This window comes from Hylobates moloch, unplaced genomic scaffold, assembly GCF_009828535.3.
Source record: "Hylobates moloch isolate HMO894 unplaced genomic scaffold, HMol_V3 SCAFFOLD_12, whole genome shotgun sequence".
Classification (NCBI taxonomy): domain Eukaryota; kingdom Metazoa; phylum Chordata; class Mammalia; order Primates; family Hylobatidae; genus Hylobates; species Hylobates moloch.
This window is the reverse complement of record NW_026652287.1, coordinates 2,154,192-2,173,901: the sequence shown is the minus strand read 5'-3', so window position 1 is coordinate 2,173,901 and position 19,710 is coordinate 2,154,192. Positions and strand designations below refer to the sequence as shown.

Sequence of the window (19,710 nt, the reverse complement as noted above, 5' to 3'; positions counted from 1 at the left end):
ATAACCATATTGTCATAAATTATATTCATTGAAGAAACTGATACCATTATATTAATAATGAAAACAAAAGGGTTTTGAAATATTTTTCAGGAATCTTACCCACCTCCAAGGATGCTGCCTTTACTCATTATGTAATGATTAGTGGCTCTATTGTAACGAGAAACAAATGATTACCAAGTATATATCCTACATTGGAAACAGTTAAGTCTCACATCAGACCTTTTCTGCCTTCTTGTATGGAAAACGAATGCATAAAATAGGAATCAGAGGACTGGGTGTGGATTTAGGTCTACTGAACACATACTGGCTGGATCCATTACCACCATTATCACCACAACTACCGCCAGCATCACCATCAGCTCCTCTGTCACCACGACTACCGCCAGCATCATCACCATCTCCTCTGTTGCCATGACTATCTACCACCAAAATCATCACCATCTCCTCCATCACCACCAGCATCACCATCTCCTCCATCACCGTGACTACCAAAATCATCACCATCTCCTTCATCACAACTACTGCATCATCACATCTCCTCCATCACCATGACTACCAAAATCATCACCATCTCCTTCATCACAACTACTGCATCATCACATCTCCTCCATCACCATGACTACCGCCGGCATCACCACCATCTCCTCCATCACCACGACTACCACCAGCATCACCATCTCCTCCATCACCATGACTACCGCCGGCATCATCACCATCTCCTCCATCACGACTACCGCCAGCATCACCACCATCTCCTCCATCACCACGACTACCACCAGCATCACCATCTCCTCCATCACCATGACTACCGCCAGCATCATCACCATCTCCTCTGTTGCCATGACTATCTACCACCAAAATCATCACCATCTCCTCCATCACCACCATCACCATCTCCTCCATCACCATGACTACCAAAATCATCACCATCTCCTTCATCACAACTACTGCATCACCAGCATCATCACCATCTCCTCTGTTGCCATGACTATCTACCACCAAAATCATCACCATCTCCTCCATCACCACCATCACCATCTCCTCCATCACCATGACTACCAAAATCATCACCATCTCCTTCATCACAACTACTGCATCATCACATCTCCTCCATCACCATGACTACCAAAATCATCACCATCTCCTTCATCACAACTACTGCATCATCACATCTCCTCCATCACCATGACTACCGCCGGCATCACCACCATCTCCTCCATCACCACGACTACCACCAGCATCACCATCTCCTCCATCACCATGACTACCGCCGGCATCACCACCATCTCCTCCATCACGACTACCGCCAGCATCACCACCATCTCCTCCATCACCATGACTACCGCCAGCATTATCACCATCTCACCATCTCCTCCATCACCATGACTACCGCCAGCATTATCACCATCTCCTCCATCACCATGACTACCAAAGTCATCACCGTCTCCTCCATCACAACTACTGTATCATCATACCTCCTCTGTCACCATGACTACCGCCAGCATCACCACCATCTTCTCCATCACGACTGCTGCCAGCATCACCACCATCTCCTCCATCACCACAACTACTGCCAGCATCATCACCATCTCCTCCATCACCAGGACTACCGCTGGCATCATCACCATCTCCTCCACCACCACCATGCTTACTGGAATCTGAGACTCAGATTCATTTGCCAAGCCCAAGCAGGGGCACCAAAGGTCCAGCTGATTGATCTTCTGCTGCGGGATCAAATGCACGTGGAATAGTCAGTGCCACCAGTGCCTAGCCAGCCATTTCCGGGTTGAAACCCTTTAGTAGCAGAAAGCAGCTGTTATTCTTACTACTCAAGATTGTCTCATGATCACACAGGGTGAACTATTGCCCTGAATTCAGATCACACCTCTGCACAGGAAACCTCAAACCAAACATTTCACAAGGAATGAAGAAACCAGCCTAGAGTCCTCTCCTGAACCCTGAACCCTGAACCTGACCATGAAACTGTGGATCCACATCCACCTGAACTGTGGATTTTTACCTGTATTTAGGTGTCAGTCAGGTAATTCAAACTCAAAACTGGGCTTCAGCGCAAACCTGAATGTGAATCTCCCCATACTTCTACTGCTCTCTCAGTCTTTCTCATCCTAGGAAATGGTCCTCCCCTTCCACCATGCAGCCCACGCCAAAAATATGAAAGCCATTCTTGTCACCCCCTTGCACTCCCTCTCAGCCCAGTCTATCACAATGGCTAGCAGGTCCTGCTGCCCCAATATATCCAGGACCTCTCCAATGACCCTCACGTCCACTACCATCCTGGTGCAGGCCACCCTTGACAGTCATGTGGACTACAGGGTTGCCGCCTAATCCTCTTTGCTCCCACGATTACCTCCACCTCCATTCAGAATGGGAAGCGATCTTATTAAAATAAAAATTGGATCATGTCATTCTCCACCTAAAATCAATCACTACTCTCTGGCCATTGTTCTTAAGATGTAGAATCAATACCCTAGCACAGCCAGCCCTGAGATCCTGAATGAACTGCCCTGTCCACTTGTCCCCATCTGTGCGCCAGACACCCAGATTTTCAGGCATCAAGTTCTTTCTCGCCTCAGGGCCTTTGCACGGCTGTTGCCCATGATGTTTCTCTCTCTGAGAGGGTAAGGACCACATCTGCTCTGCTTACTACTCAGTCCTCTTAACGAGGGGACATACAGTTGGCACTCAATAAATATGCCTCAAATAAATCAACAAACCATGAAAGAACAGACACAGCCCCTAACTGACACAGAGGAATACTGCTTCTGAGAAAAGGAAGGACGACTTACCACAGAGTTTCTCTGCTGAGTTCCTGGTCTCAGGACAGGAAGAGGGAAATTTCCCCAGGGGTCACCGAAAGCTTGCGTCTGATCGAATGTGGCCTCAGCACCTGCAGGCTTCAGGTGTGGCGGGTCATTTCCAAGCTGCGGAAAGAAGCAGACACAATCTTCTGTCACCAAAGAATGACTTGCAAGTTCGCTTGTCTGCCTCCTTCACCTTCCTTGATGCCTAAGAGCCAGGGAGAGGCAGGAATTCTGCTACCATTTTCCAGCTCCGAACACTGAGGGCTGAGTGAGGGACAGATTTGAAACTGAACTCATGGTCCTCCCAGCCTGAGATTTTTCTTTCCCTTCAACCAAATTTCCTGGTATGGAACAATGCAACAATACAACACAGCCATTGACACGAAGCTTTCGTGACTCCTTGAGTAGACCATCAAGTTCCTGAATTTGCCAAGAGAAAGGCACTTAGGTCTAATTATCCAGGTTAGACAGATGATAGCAAGGGACAGAACTGAGGGCACAAGTCAATATCTGGGCATGCACTGCACATATCCTTAATTATCAAGATGTGACTGATGCCCAGCTGATGACAGAAAGAGTTATTATAGGTCAAATTAATTAATAAAAATAAATATAAAAACCAACAAGCATGCTACACATAGTAAGCTCTTAAAGAATTCCCACCTCGGCCATCAAATATTCAAAAACAAAAATTCCTGTATATCATTAGACCTTCATGTTGACATGCACAAAATATCAGAAATTTCTTTACTTCTGTTTTGTTAAAAAGGGTTATTAACCTGCTCAGAACCACAGAATAAGATGACAAATTGAATTAACAGGTTTTATCAAAAAGCTTGCTAATATCCTGCATCCATATGAACCAGCAGGAGTGAGAGGAAGGATAAAAAGCAAGTGAGGCTTTATCCTAGAACTTGGAGCTGAAAAACCATCTGTATGGCCAAAATTCAATTTATTTCAATTCAGCAAACATGTTCTGAGCACCTGCAAAGTTCCTGACAGCTGTTAGGCTCAAGCATGAGTAAGAGCAAGGCCTCCCAGGACTCTCCGTCTGACAGGGAATACCAGAACAGGCACACATAATGTTAGTTCAAGCTAGAATCTAATAAAATTTAGAATTTTGTGCAAGCGATCTGTGAGGGAAAGACATCTAGGCAGGAGACTGAAGTTTATTTTCTAGAGATATTTAATGAGGGAGCTCAGGACTCACATGCAGCAGGTAGAGGTCATAACAGCCAAGTGCTATTATATTGAAAACAGAAATTAGACAGCCCGCCTGCAGATACCCCTCCCCAGACCCAATGCATTAAGCAGGTAGGTGGATGCTACCCCACACCACTCTCAAACTAGGCAGGAGACTGGAAATATTTTGGTAGAAAACTACAATCCAAGAGCAAAGACCATGTTTGACATGAGGAGCTTCTACAACAAAATGTGTTCAGCTCCCTCACAGCTACCCTGGAGTGAGCTCACCACTGACCTCCCCCAACCTGTCAAGACTATGCTCCAAAAGCAGTCAACCAAGGAGTACAGCTTCATTTAAAAACCTCTAATATGGAAGAGTAAAAGAACATCACGATAAAACCCAGAAGAGAGAGAGATCATCCAGCCAACCAAACAAGATTAAAAAAAAAAAAAAAAAAGCAACAAGTCTAACAAGTATCTTCAGAAAGCACGTAAAAGTCAAGAACAAGATGCTAAAAAGACCAATGAAGGACAAAAAGAACTCTTGTGAATGAAAAAGATAGTTGCTGAAATAAAAATTTTAATGGCAGATTTGGATGATAAAAGACATCTCCCAAAGTCCTAGGAAATATTAAATAAAAAAAGAGACTATCAATCCAGGAGGTCTTTTACCAATAAGGTTTCTAGAAAGAGAAAATAATAACAATCAGCTGACTGATGCCCAGCCAACTACAGAAAGAGTTATTATTGGTCAAGTTAATCAATAAAAATAAGTTAATTAATAAAAATAAAAATAAAAACCAATAAGCATGCTACACATAAACTCTTGGGGAATTCTCATCTGGGCAACCAAATATTTAAAAACAAAAATTCCTATATATATATATCAGTACCTTCATGTTGACATAAACAACCAAAATATCAGAAATTCCTTTACTTCTATTTTGTTAGTTTTTAAACTGCCCAGAATCACGATAAATTGAAAACTGTCAGAAAAGCATAAGAACATGTTCTAGATTAAAGGATCTCTGAGTGCTCTGCAACAGATAAAAACCTAAGCAAAGAGTACCATGAGATTCAAGAAGGTAAATGATAAAGAGAAGGCCCTAAATACTTCCCATAACTGTTAGAAAGAAGAGGTGGAATTTTAAAAAGGAAAAAAATGGGTTAGGGCATTAGACTTCTCAGCAGCAATCTTGGAAGCCAACAGAATGTCTTTAAAATTCTGATTGACTATTATTTCCAACTTAAGGTTCTATACCCAAAACAAGCTGTCAGTCAAGTGTGAGGATAGAGAAGAGAGATTACCATACATGCAAAGACTCATAAAATGTACCTCCGCAGCGTGTTCTTTCTTAGGAAATGACTGGAAGATGTGCTGCAGCAAAACAAGTGGGAAAAAAAAAAAGATAAAAGGGAAAGCCACAGCATCCAGGAAACAACAAATCCTACCCTAAACAGGGATAGAGAAGAATTGCAAGGTGACAGCTGAGCCTTAGCTCTCGAGCAATCAGTTTGAAACAAGACGACAAAGGGCTTTAGAAATAAAGAATCTAGAGAAAAGACAGACTTAAGAAAAGCTTTTGATATCAGAAAGAACTGGAGAAGAGTTTTTAATACATGGATTGCAAATGGCACAATTGAAAATCAGGCTATTAATAACTTCAGGAAAACTAAAAAGCCATACAGTGAAAGGAATGTAACCACAGTCACTAATTCGTGTTATCATTAACAATATACACACAGTAACAATGTAACGACTAAGTATTCACTTAAATAAAGCAGCAATTTAACTATGCGTATAGACTGGGGGAGGGAAACTAAGATAACTAAATCTTCATTTACCACAGAGCTGCTCAACCTCAGCAGTGTGACACTTGGGGCCAGATAATTCTTCCTTGTGCAGGCTGTCCTGTGCACTATGGGGTGTTCAGCAGCACCCCTGCCAGTAGTAACCAGAGGCCAGTAGCAGACACGTTTCCCTGAATCATGACAAACAGAAGTGTCTCCCAACACCAAACCTGAAAGGCAAAACTGCCCACTCAAAGCCCTTTGAGAACCACTTATCTACCACCCCAGAAAGTGCTGTTAATATTTTTTACTTTGGAAAACTGGTAAGTCAAAAAAAAAGTCACAATATAGGCAATTTTTACTATTATTTACGAGCTTCAAGAAGAAACCACTAGAAGTATTGAAAGTGGGCTCAAGGGACTGGGTATGGAAAGAAGAGACAGCACGAGATTTTTTTCATATACCTTTATACACTTAATTTTTCAAATTATATGCGTGCACTTTCAAGTTAAAAACTACTGTTGCAGCACAAAGGAAAGCATGCTTGTGTCAAGTTTGGGAACTCACTGAAGTCTTCCTCCACAAATCTTTCTCAAAGGAAACCTTATACTATCACATTAACTTACTTGATATGCCCATGTCTTTTCTTTAAACTACATGAAACAAATAGCCATCACATAAAAACATTTTTAAAAATCTATACATCTCCTAAAATCAACTGATGTAACACCACTGGTCCACCTACTTCATCGTGGGACGATTTCGGCAAACAATAAAACAGAGACGTTTCTAACCATGATCAGATGGGCTGGATGCAAACGAATCAAGGTAGACACCTCCAGTGAGATCCCTGCAGGCAGAGGCACAGCGTCATCACTGCTGACTACCTCCTTTTAATGCAAACCACCAAGTCCTTACCTCCACCAACACACATCCTATTCTGCTCCTCTAAGGAATCATGTTCTCTCAGAGAAATCATTAAGAAGAACATGAAAAAACAAGATTACAGGAAGTCACGATAATCTGCAAGTGATGTACTTTTTTTTTCTAGTTCTATTAAAGAAGAAAACATTTTAGGTGGGGCAATGATTCCTGGCTTGTCAATGCGTTTAGTGAATGTCAGTGCCCACGGTATAGAATAAGTAAACCCACCGCTTTCTCCCCTCATCTTCCCGGGCTCCTGGGATGTGCCTCTTCAACTACCCTGTTCTCTTTGCTCTGGGGCCCCTCCTGTCCTCGGCTCAGCCTGCTCGATCATTAAAGAGGCTAAGGGGCTCTAATATCTCACCAGGCTGACTGGAGAGCTTGCTAATGATTATAGGGCATAAAAAACTACTCCGTATGGTTACATGTGAAGTATGTTAATTATTAATTCAAAAGTGGTCCAGCAAGATAAAGGATTCGTGGGGCTGTGCATAACCAACCCTAATGAGCCCATGTAAAATTGAGTACAGAGCTCGAAGGCCACTTTACACAAAGTTTTAATTAACAGAGCCATTTAGGCAAGAGGAAAACAAAACCAATGATACACTGATGTACGTTCTGCTGCTGCCATCGAACGCCAGGACACATAAAACACCGGCCACCTGCTCTGCCCCATAAACATCTTCATCACAGAGCACAGGATCATGCCTTCTGCCGGGAGGGAGGAGCTAGTTCTTGCTATTTAATGTTAGGCATAGACGCAGTTCATTTCATCTGTTTACTACAAGGTCCTCGCTACATAGAATAAAAAAAAAAAACCCCAGTTCTTAAGCCAGAGTCAGCACCCTCACGTTTTTGCTGTATATTTCAACTAACAGTGGACCTACATGAAATTAAAATGCTACAATTATACCCATTGTATGAGTATATTCATTATCTAAAGGGTGTTCAACTTTGTCTCATCATTTGAGCTCAAAGAATTGAAAATGCTGCACAAAAATCGAATACAGAGTAGGAATTTCCACTTGAGATTTCACAACTTCAAATAGATGCTGTTTCTAATGCCAGTTCTGTGATGCTTGAGGAAAGTTGGAGGGACAAATAACGGAACACCCAGCCCTTGCCCTTCCTCCTGAGCCACATCCTATCCCGAGTGTCCTGCCCACAGCCTACCCAAACTGACCCTCGGGACCAAAGTTCTTTTCTAGCCTGATACAGGGCCTGACGACAGATTTGCAACAGAACACCCACAGGGTAGTAACAGTGATTTGAGCCGCAATTAAGACCCAAAGGTTTAGAAACCGGGGGTTATCACAACCCCCCGAGGCTGGAAATGCCTCTTCCCACCTCTCAGCCCAGAAAACAGCCCTTGCTCTACAGCCCGCAGCCTAGAAAGAGATCGATTTCCCATCTGTGTCTAAGCTGTATCTCATTAACCCACAGGGCTCTTTCCCCAGCCCCAAAAGCAGGTACTTACAAGGCACCGGAGATCAGTGGTCTAGTGGACCAGACAGACTGGTCCAGGCCTCCCAGCCAGCCCCCCTTCCCGTCCCTGTGGACGCCAGCCTCTCTGAGCCTCGGATGTTTGTGCTCGGCACCAGGCTGGAAGGCTATTTACTTATTCATGGGCTGCCCAAGCCGGCCAGGAACTGCTTTGTGTCAGCTGAATAGGATGGTAATTCAATCTGCGAATGGGAGCCGTTGGCACACAGCACGCCTGTCATAATGAGTCACGGGGGGAAAAGCACCCAGCGTTCAGAGCCACTGGGAACCTGTCCTTCCACAATGAGCTGTGTCACAAGACACCACCTTCCTTTCCTCAGTCGCTCTCTTCCCCCCGAATCTCCCACCCCAGATCAACTCTCCTGGAGATCCATGACACAGAATTACATATCCTTGGGAGCGGAGACGGGGAGGCGGGAAATGCCACCTGTTCTCTTGAGCTGTATACGTGGAAAGAGAGGAGACAGACGTGTTGGGAAGGAACCTGAAGCAAGAAACGTGGAGTGAGGAAGAGGGAGGAAAAGCTCACCTGCACCAGGAGTGCCCAGGTTTAATGTTTTCTACGCCCTGTCTCACGTGCTCCTCATCAAAGCCCTTAGAGCAAATGAACAATCAGCCTCAGGCAGGTTAACAATCACACCCAAAGTCTCTGGGGGTCTTTGAGCCCTGGTCCATCTCACATCACAAGCCATATGTTGCCTTTGGTCCAGCAGGTCACATCATCCAATCCAGAGAAAACTGCCTCTCTTTAAAGACGACTTTTTTTTAGACAAGGTCTCATTCTGTCACCTGGGCTGAAGTGCAGTGGCACCATCTCAGCTCACTGCAGCCTCGACCTCCCAGCTTCAAGCTATCCTCCCACCTCAGCCTCCCAAGTAGCTGAGGCTACCGGTGCTCACCACCATGCCTGGCTAATTAAAAAAAAATGTTTTTTGTAGAGATGGGATCTCACTATGTCACTCAGGTAAGCCACCCGCTGAGCTCAAGTAAGCCACCCGCTGCAGCTTCCCAGAATGCTGGGATTACAGGCCTGAGCCACCGCACCCGGCTGACTCTACCTGTAAACAAATCATTTTCTGTTTCCAATAACAACAGAGTCTCCAGCACATTAATGAAAGTCACAGAATCCAGAGCACGCAAAAAAAAGGGAGCTGAGATTCAGAGATGAGAAGACCCTAGCCAGGTGACAGAGCCCAGCTCCCCCTGCCCCAGGGGACCAGGCAGGACGGAGCCCATCCCCTCTCCGTTCTCCTTCCAGGGCTTCTAGAGAGTTAAGGACGTGCCTTTCATCAGATTGCTTTGTTCCAGCCTCAGGAAGCTCAGCAGCTCATTTTCTCCACATCCACTGCATGGGCTGCTGGTTACTGCTGTAGAAGAACCACAAGCCAGGCGGGCCCGTGCCTGGACCTACTACCTCTGTCCCCATTAGACAGTCAGCTCCAGGAGGGGAGGGACCCTGCTTATCGTATTCTAAGCAGCCGGCCAAAGGAGCTACTGAAACACTTGTTGAGATGCCGAATGAGTGAAGTCTTCAACCTCTCTGTTGCCTTCCCATATGTAGCAGTGAGGATAGGCTGGACTCTGCTGTGGTTACAAATAATTCTGATTACAGTGGCTTAAGATCACCTGGGTGCATTGGCGGCACCTGCCCTGTGTCTGTAGCTCTGCTCCAAATCATCCCCACCTGGGACCCAGGCTGACAGAATGGCCACCACCTGGGTCACTGCACCTCAGCGGGAAGGAGAAGCTCGAGGGGATACTGCTGGCATTGAGAGCTGCACCCCAAGACACTGGCGATTTCTGTGCTCTGGACACCAATTCGTGACTCACAAGTTATTCATCCAATGCTATCTCGTTGTGGCAACTGCTACTGTTTCCATGCATAATGCACAGGCCCAGGTGGAAAGATGGGGCCCAGGGGTGCAGTCCCACCTAACATCTGAAAGGGGCCTGATGAATGCCCACACATCTTAGCGTCCTTCCAACCCTTCCCCGCTCTACATTCCAGCTTCTGACTTCACTCCCCTGCATTCTCCTACCGGGGCCCCCTACATCCACTCCACCACCCCCTACTGTCTTCTCCACACAGCCAACTTGCAAAACGGAAATCTATGTCCCTCCCCTGCTAAAGCCCCTCTGCCTTCCAGCCTCTGAGTGAAGGTTACCATGCCACTCGTGACCTGGTTACGCTAAGCCCTCGAGGTTCATCTCTTGCCACCACCCTCCCTTTCCACGCTTTATGATGAACTACTCCTTCCATGATCTCAAATGGAGTCTTTGGCCTCTCTTGGTCAGACCTCGCACTTGCTATCCCCCAGCGAGGCTGGTCTACACTCCTTGTCCCAACACGGCTGGCTCTATTGTCTTCCAGGCAGATGTCACTTCGCCCAGGAAGCCCTCCCTCCAAGACCTTTCATCTGCGTTCTCATGTCATCTTCCCTCCCTACCGGCGCTCTTGAGCACCACGCAGATTCCTAATTTCCTAACTACCTATTGGTGGTCCTCACAAAGCTAGAACCAAGTGGAGATTGGCGGTTGTATGTATCTTATTTACCAGCTGGTTCTGGGCAGGTGCGAGGACCCCAGCTTTGCTTTTTACCAGCTGAATCACCTTGAACGCTCATTAGACCCCACTGAACCTCAATTGACTCAGCTGTGAAGTAGGTATAATAGTATCCCCTAATCCAAGGGCTTCTTAAATGGACTAGATGAGGTAACAACCACATAGCTCTTAGCCCAGTGTTGGGTATGTGCCAGATACTCACACACTATTAAAGAAATGAACGGATGGGGAAATGAGTGAACACTAAACCATCAGCCAGCCCCATGACGTGAGCCCAGCAAGGTAGGAATGTCAGCCTGGCGTTACAGGGAGTTTGGGTGTGGAGTCAGTACTGCAGAGAGCAGCGCTGAGCTATGAGGAGAAACCAAGTCCTGACAGCGTTACTGGAGCCCCTGGATCAAGCTGTAACAGAAGCGGAATACCTACAGCTGGGTTTTTCAGTTGTGTTTCAACACATTCCCTTTTAGGACTAAGTCAGTGTAATTAGGTTTTCTGCCACTTTTAGTAAAAACCAAACCCAAACCATACACACCTAGTAATGTCTTGGGGATGGTGTCTTGTTGCCTTGTTCTGGATACAGAAGAGCAGAGAATCATGAAGGTGTGTACGCCATGCCTATTCAGTACCATCTCTTTGGCTCCAGGTTGCATTTGAATGTTAAAATGGGAAAGTGTTCATAGCAGTATCTACAGAAAATTCCACACTCCATAGCCATTGAATCTTTGCACTGAGATGTTCTGGGGAGCTGCATCCTGTTTTCCTGTCTCTGCTGCCTCATCCTGTCCTCAGATCACCTCTCAACAGAGGCTAAAACCCCACCGCATCTATCCCATCACCATCACCATTTAAAATGCTTATCACCAGTTGCCCCGGTAGAATGGGAGGCCCCTGGGAGTAGAGCTCTTGTTGGTCTCACAGCCCACGGGGCCCCTCCCAGCCTACAGCAGTGCCTGGAACGCAGGAAACACTGGATCGACATATGTCGAGTGAATGAATGAATAATGCGTGCCTGAGACAGCACGTCGGACTGAGGATCCACAATGCTTTAGTGTAATTAGTCATGCAATTAGTGAGTTCAAGAAGCAGCCCCCATTAAAATGAAAGCAATGTAAACCAACCCTGGGAACATATAATAAGAGTAACGTGATTAGAACCAAAGCTTCAGGCCACAGTTAAGGAATCTTAAAATTAATGAAAATAAAGAATTGATCGATGTATCTCCTGCACTGTCTGCCGGGAGCAAGGGCATTTGTGGGACTTGGTTAGAACCAACCCTGATGCCTAACAGAATGAGGTGGAGCTGCGATGTCCTGGTGTAAATGTCCTTCTGGCAACAATGTCCTCTTTCCCGTTTGTTGTTTATCCAGAAACCTTCGGGCCTGGCTTGGGGTACCTTCCAGTACAGCTCGTGGGAAAGGAGAGGAGGGATGAGCAGATTCCCTGGGTCCTGCCAGCTTTACTGACTTTGGTTATTAAGAAGATAACATTCTGGTTGGTAAATAAGTTATTTGAGGACTTTGGCCAATGTTTTGGCATTGGCCGTGTGGACAGTTGAGAAAATCAGGCTTCCTGGAATGCAAACTTCATGACCGTGGCTTCTAACGTCCTCTGAACCCAGCCCCAGCTGCTTTGGTGTAGTGACTTCACCAGCATCTAGTTGCTAGAATGAGATAGCAATGGATGAATAACTTGTGAGTCACGAAATTGGTGCCCAGAGCACAGAAATCGCAAATGTCTGGCCTTCTTGATTTCTCCAGGATCTCCCCAGATGGACACACATTAAAGCCACCCTGTTTGGGAATAGACGCCGATTAGGTTCAGCTTAGAATTACTCCCATAAGCAACCAAGATGTATTTCACAGGCGAAAGAATGATACATCCAGATACTGGAATAACTCAACACTTTAAAAAAATAAGTTATCAAGCCACAAAGAGACATAGAGGAGCCTTCACTGCACATCACTAAGTGAAAGAAGCCAGTCTGAAAAGCCTATAAACTGTATGACTCCAACTCTGTCGGGGTCCCGAAGCCCTGAGCTGCGGGCCGGTAAGGGTGGCCTGTTAGGAACCGGGCCGCACAGCAGGAGGTGAATGGTGGGTGAGCAAGTGACTGCCTGAGCTCCGCCTCCTATCAGATCATCAGGCATTAGATTCTCATAGGAATGTGAACCCTACTTGAACTACGCATGAGAGGGATCTGGGCTGCGTGCTCCTTATGAGCATCTAATGCCTGATGATCTGAGGTTTCGTCCTGAAACCTTTCCCCCTCCCCATCCGTTGTCTTCTATGAAACTGATCCCTGGTGCCAAAAAGGTTGGAGACCACTGAACTATAGTACATTGCAGAAAAGGCAAAACTATGGAGATAGTTAAAAAAAATCAGTGGTTGCCAGGGGTGAGTGGCAGGAAGGGAAAAACAGGTAGAACAGGAGGGATTTTTAGGGTGGTGGAACTACTGTGTCTGATGCTATGACAGAGACACATTTGTCAAAAGCCATAGAATGCAGGAGACAAGGAGTAAACCCAATCTAAACTATGGACTCTAGTTAATAATACAATATCAACATTGGATCAACTGAAACAAATGTACCATACTAATAATAGGGGAAACTGTGGGGTCAGGAAGAGGGGGTGCTTGGGAACTCCCTGTACTCTTTGATCAGTTTTTCTGTAAACCTAAAACTGCTCTTTTAATAAAAGTCTGGCCGGGCACGGTGGCTCACGCCTGTAATCCCAGCACTTTGGGAGGCCGAGGCGGGTCGATCACCTGAGGTCAGGAGTTCGAGACCAGCCTGGCCAACATAGTGAAACCCTGTCTCTACTAAAAATACAAAAGTTAGCTGGGCATGGTGGCAGGCACCTGTAATCCCAGCTACTCAGGAGGCTGAGGCAGGAGAATCGTTTGAACCCGGGAGGCAGAAGTTGCATTGAGCCGAGATCACGCCATTGCATTCCAGCCTGGGCAATAAGAGCAAAACTCCATCTTAAAAAAAAAAAAAAAAAAAAATCTATTGGCCAGGTGCAGTGGCCCACACCTGTAATCCCAGCACTCTGGGAGGCCAAGGCACCCCAGCCTAATAGAACAAGACCCTGCCTCAAAAAAAAAAAAAACAAAAAAAAACAACTATTAAATTTTTTTCAAAACTGACCAAAAAAGTACCTCACCCTTTTAATTGCTGTTCTTTTGTACACAGCAAGCATCTACACCATTCCGGGTCAGTGGATTTCCTCCTGGTCAGCTGGCTGGGCTCATTCAGATGAGTTCAGGCAGCTCGGGGGCTGGGACTACCGTGTCCCCTGCTATACTCCTACCCCGAATGGCACCTGGCTCATGGGACCCGCACCCCAACTATTTTGTTGAATGAAATATTTTATTTCTTGTGTCTCTACTTAGCTACAAATGACAGAACATTAACAAGTGAAAAACCGAAAGCCGAAATTAAAACCTCCCTCAGGAAACGTAGTCAGGCTGCTCCATTCTCCAGAGATATAAATCAATAAAATAATTCTGGAGAGCTTAAGACACTTGATGACTCCATAAATTCCTGACGTGTGCGGGAGCCCTCGGCTTCCTGGCGTTTCTGTTCCAGGAAGTCTCACCCTGTGGAGACCTGGCTAGCTTTCTAGTCAGTTCTAGTTGGTTGGAATTATTGCAGACTCCACAGGTCATGCCTGTACACTCCGCTCCAGAACAATGGGCATCTCACGATATTATTCTCAAACACAGACATTTCAGCCACCGAGGAAGATGCGGAACAAACACGCCGCCTAGAACCACCCCTGCTGCTCAAGGAAACAGCTCAGAGAACAGGACACTCCCGGGAACAATGTGTACCTGAGCTCATGCCTTGCATTTAATTAAACACACTTACTGCTCAAGAGCAATTTCATCAGCTTAATCATCTTACACGAAAGTTAATTTTGCTCCCACTAAAAGCCCTGGAACAATTATGTATGGAACCTTCCATCACAGATTAAGCTTATCTTCAGCCCAATTATTTCTTTATTTTCAAACCGAAGTTCAGTGTATCGTGCCATTTTCTAAAATAAAGTTATGTCCAGAATTTCATTTTCCGTTTTAATGCTAACTATTAACACTATTCGTGTCCGTAACCGCAGCCAACCTTTTGAGAGCTTACTTTGTGCTAAGCAAGGTTCACAGCATCTTACTCAAAGTGCTCACTGAAGCTTCGAAAGAGCCCGTGAGGTAGGCACTGTGATGACCTGCGCGTGTTACGAGGGAGACACCACGGCCCAGACCAGGGCTTCAGGCACCTCCTGGTCCTACAGCTCAAAACACAAGGCGTGGGGATTTGACGTCGGCATCTGGCCCCAGGGACCACACGCAGCCACTGGGCTTCACCTCTGGGCCCTCCTGTGCCACCCCCTAAGTTAGAGGATCAACACAGACCAAGGGGAGAGAGGCAGCCGCTCTGGGCCACCAAGGTTTACAAAAGAAAAATTATTCTCTTTTCAGATATGAAAGAAAAGCCTAAGCCGGCCTTTGGAAACATTAAATTGATAACTTCAATCCTAGGAAACTACTGGGAACGCCATCAACCAAAGAAAGGGCAGACATGGCCCTATTAAAGCTAACTAATGTCGGCGTCACAGCCGTCCCGGCACTCAGCGCTGTTTCTGTGGACAGGCAAGAGAAACCGCGGTCTTGCCATCATTTTAACCGATTCTAACGCGTGCCTTGGAACGCCAGTGCAGTGCCCTACTCGCAGCCACTGGAAGGCATGCCGTCATAATTACGAGATCACAGAAGGGTCAGATGGTCCCAAGTCCTCTTCTGTCTGCCATTCCAAGGACAGAAAGCTAAATCATGAGCCCTGACCGCACCGCAAGGGCCAAGTCACCCAAGGCTGGAGGAAGCCTTCATTTCACGGTGGCATGCCGGACACTCAGCCCAGCATCACGGGCTGGATTTAGGATGGTGACTGCCGGACACTCAGCCCGGCATCACGGGCTGGATTTAGGATGGTGACTGCCGGACACTCAGCCCGGCATCACGGGCTGGATTTAGGATGGTGACTGTCGGACACTCAGCCCGGCATCACGGGCTGGATTTAGGATGGTGACTGCCAGACAGTCAGCCCAGCATCACGGGCTGGATTTAGGATGGTGACTGTCGGACACTCAGCCCGGCATCATGGGCTGGATTTAGGATCGTGACTGCAGCTCCTTGCCTTTCTTCTGCGTCATAATTGCCGCCCTCAATTCTTCTCTGCTAATCAGCCTCATGGGCAGAGAGCCCCTCATTAGTGCCTGGGAATTAACTGCCATACAAAACAGAAAAACAAACTGCGCCTATATTGTTCCTGGACTCCTGGGGAAGGAAGAGGTGGCCGTGCTGAGAGCACTCTGGGAAAATGAGTCAGCCTCAGGGCATCTCATACCCCTTATGCATGGCTGGAGAGTAAACCAGGAGGACAGAGTGGTCAACACGGCAAGGGGTGCCAAGCGTGGCTGCACCAGGGTGGGCCCCTCAAAGCCACAGGTGACAATGACAGCTCACCAGGGCCATCTGAGGATGGGGTCATATCTCAGTGCTGTACGTCATTAATCCCCACCCTGACTCTATAGATAAGCCACTATCCCCATTGTACAGATGAGAAAACTGAGGCAACCAGAGGTCGAATGCTCTGTCTAAGGTCACGCAATTTGTAAATAGCAGAGCCCAGAGTCAAATCCATGTCTCGGGTGCTAAAGCCATGTTTCTAACCTCTGTACCCCCAGCCTCCTGCCCCAAGAGCCTGAAAAATCTTTGCATTGGTACTCGGGGCTCAGGGGACGGGGTGTGGGAATCAAAGGCAGACCAGAAAGAGAAAATGGCTTCCCCTCCAGGACACCCCAGATGATGCCCCACACTCCAGGGAGAGGCCCTGGCTCTGGCTGGGACTCTGGGTTTAGTTTTTTGTTTGTTTGTTTTTTGTTTTTTGTTTTTGAGATGGAGTTTTGCTTCATCACCCAGGCTAGAGTGCAATGGCGCAATCTCGGCTCACTGCAACCTCTACCTCCTGGGTTCAAGTGATTCTCCTGCCTCAGCCTCCTGAGTAGCTGGGATTACAGGCACATGCCACCACACCCAGCAAATTTTTGTATTTTTAGTAGAGATGGGGTTTCGCCATGTTGGCCAGGCTGGTCTTGAACTCCTGATCTCAGGTGATCCGCCCGCCTTGGCCTCCTAAAGTGTTGGGATTACAGGCGTGAGCCACCACGCCCAGCCTGGGTTTAGTCTTATAAGTCAGACTATCCCACTAGGCATAATAACCTTTATTACTTCGACAACCCACATCAACTAACATGCATCTATCCTCTTCTAAGCACCAGGCACTGTCCACGATGTTTTGCTTAAATTCACTCATTTAATCCTGATAGCAACAACCTAATAAGTCAAGTCCCATCATTATCTCCACTTTGGGGATAAGAAAACTAGGCTACGCATTGAAGCTCACACCAGCAGGTCACAGCACCACGATCTGAACCAGGCTGGCTCTGAACGGGACACGTGCCCTCTCGGCCAGGCCACACTGCCGCTCACTGAGAGAGGGGCTAGAAGGAAGCAACCAGCTTCCCTCCATGGAGCGCCATCAATTCTTTCCCCAGAATGGCATGAATTTATATCCCCACCTGCTCTTGAGTTTGAGTCTTGGACCGGACACATTCCAAATCCCTGGCTCTCTAAACAGCAATGGTTCTCCAACAGCTGCCTCAGGGGTCCTGGCTCAGCTGGCTGTCCTTAAATGAAGACCCCGCAACAGCCACCTGCCAACCTGTGCCAACCTTTCATTTTAAGAGGAGAGCTAAGCCCCGGCGAGACTTCCCCGCTGCACAGAGACATGTAGGCCTCCTAGCTGTGGAATGCGGGGAGCTCACACTCGCCCTGGCCCCGGGTGCACGGGCCACAGCAGCAGCTCCCAGCTCCCATCGGCAGGTCCCGTGATGTGTGTGGAGCGTGTGTCTCCTGTGTCAGGGAGAGGTGAGCCCCACAAGCGACCAGCAGAAGAGGATGAAGGGCAGGAAGGCGGAGCCCAAACCTCCTGAGGACCAGGACCATGGAAGCACAGAGATGAAAGCCGGTCCCTACAGAAGTGACTGGGCCACGGACAGGCCCCCCATGGGACTGGGGACGGGAGAGCTGGTGCCTACAGAAATCACTAGGTCAGGGACAGGTCCCCAGCTTTACAGATAAGAAAACAAATTCTATACATGCGGAGGGAAAGAAAGCCCACCCAGGCCGCACTCTGTGGAGGTGGGGACCACTGCTCCACACCCCTCCACTCACATTTATTGAACACCGCGGGACATGCGTCAGTGAATAACATGGGGCAAGGGTAAGGTCCTGCCCCAGAGGAGCGGACATGCCCACAGAGCAACAGAGGCAAGAAACACGCAAACGAACAACAGCCAGTTTCAGCTCATGAGAGCGAAACAGAACAAGGAAACCAGAGAGCAAGCAGTGGGGTCTGCGAGGGGCAGCAATTTTAGAGAGTGTGGTCAAGGTGGCCCCCCCCCGAGAAGGTGTCCTCTGAGCAAAGCCTAGAGCAGTGAAGAGGAGGCAGCCATGCTGGGACAGAGACAGAGAGAGAGAGAGACCTCAGGCAGCTGGCACAGCACGTGCAAAGGCCCTGAGGCAGGAGCTGGAGCCCAGGCAGCCACCCTCCCAAAACAGTGCTCACCAATAGTCTGATGGACGTGAAGGATTCCGCTCTCACTGGCAGAAAAGCTAGACTGTGGATTCAGGGGCCTGTAGCCTCTCCCATTGAGACGAAGGAAAGGAGGTGGAGAGGCAGACTCCCTAACAAGGCCTCGAACTCACCCAGAAAGACTGTGTAACAAGGCCTCAAACTCACTCACACACACACACTTGCTACAAGACTGGAAGGCAGAGAGGGTGCTGCGAGGAAACACACCACGTCCTGCCCTGTGGTTTTAGACAAATTAGCTTTCACGGGCCGCTCAGCGCTTAATCCATTAGGGCAGACACGTGTCACCTTGGTTAAGAGCACCGTAAGATCCAGCCCCGAGACACGTGCTGCATTTAAAGTACAATCGCACATCGATCTGGACTCTACCTGTGGCTGAATTCATTATCCAGTCTAGGAAGATTAACCATTACAAAGAATCTATATAAATGGGATGGGAAGATTAAAAGTATCCTTACTTCAAGGAGCCTTATCATCAAGTGCAAATTAATTTGTGCAAGGGAGCACACCTGTATCTAAGCCCAGTGTCTGCGTATAAAGCCCAGGAATTATGGGAGACATTTTAAAACCAAGTGATCCTAATCACCGTCAGACTTCAGGGGCAGCAAGGCTAGCGAGTGACATCAGAAAAGCCACAGGACAGAGACCCTGAGCCCTCGGGAGCGTATGGCCACAACCACTGCGTTACTTCGGTGCGTCTGAAATCATCCTCCGGGCTGCGAACGTGGCACAGAGACACTGGGCGAAGCGCCCAACAGCTCGGGCTGACTTCACATGCTGACTGACTCCAAGGGCTGTGGCCCACTGGGTTTCCCCACACAGGCCCCTTAACCAGCACCTGCCAGCGGCAATGACCAAGGACATTCTCCCAGTTGTGTCTGGGAGCCAGCGCCTAGTCTCTCAAACTGTGAAATACTCAGCAACACTGTGAACCCGTTAAGTCACAGGTAGTTTGAAATCAGTTGTGGTTGGAGGGTTTACACCACAGAAATAGGCAAAGACTACAAATCAGAACTTTTTTTTTTTTTTTGAGAGTCTCACTCTGTTGCCCAGACTGGAGTGCAGTGGCGCAATCTTGGCTCACTGTAGCCTCCGTCCACCTCCCAGGCTCAAGAGAGTCTCCCGCCTCAGCCCCCCAAGTAGCTGGGACTACAGTGTGTCCACCACGCCTGGCACATTTTTGTTTTTTTTTTTTTTTTTTTTTTTTTTTT

General features: G+C 47.5%; 1 protein-coding gene across 13 annotated transcripts in view; it reads right to left on the bottom strand.

The window, feature by feature from the left end:
• RIMBP2 (RIMS binding protein 2) overlaps nucleotides 1–19,710 on the bottom strand; it is a 332,521-nt gene that overhangs the window by 242,807 nt on the left and 70,004 nt on the right. For 8 of the 13 annotated variants that reach the window (XM_058424982.1, XM_032168269.2, XM_032168265.2 and 5 more), the window contains exon 2: nucleotides 2,808–2,942. The gene's annotated coding sequence lies outside the window, so the exon portion shown is untranslated. Of the gene's footprint in view, nucleotides 1–2,807; nucleotides 2,943–8,199; nucleotides 8,316–19,710 lie in introns of those variants that run through there. The other 5 variants (XM_032168267.2, XM_058424985.1, XM_032168272.2 and 2 more) reach the window with 1 other exon arrangement.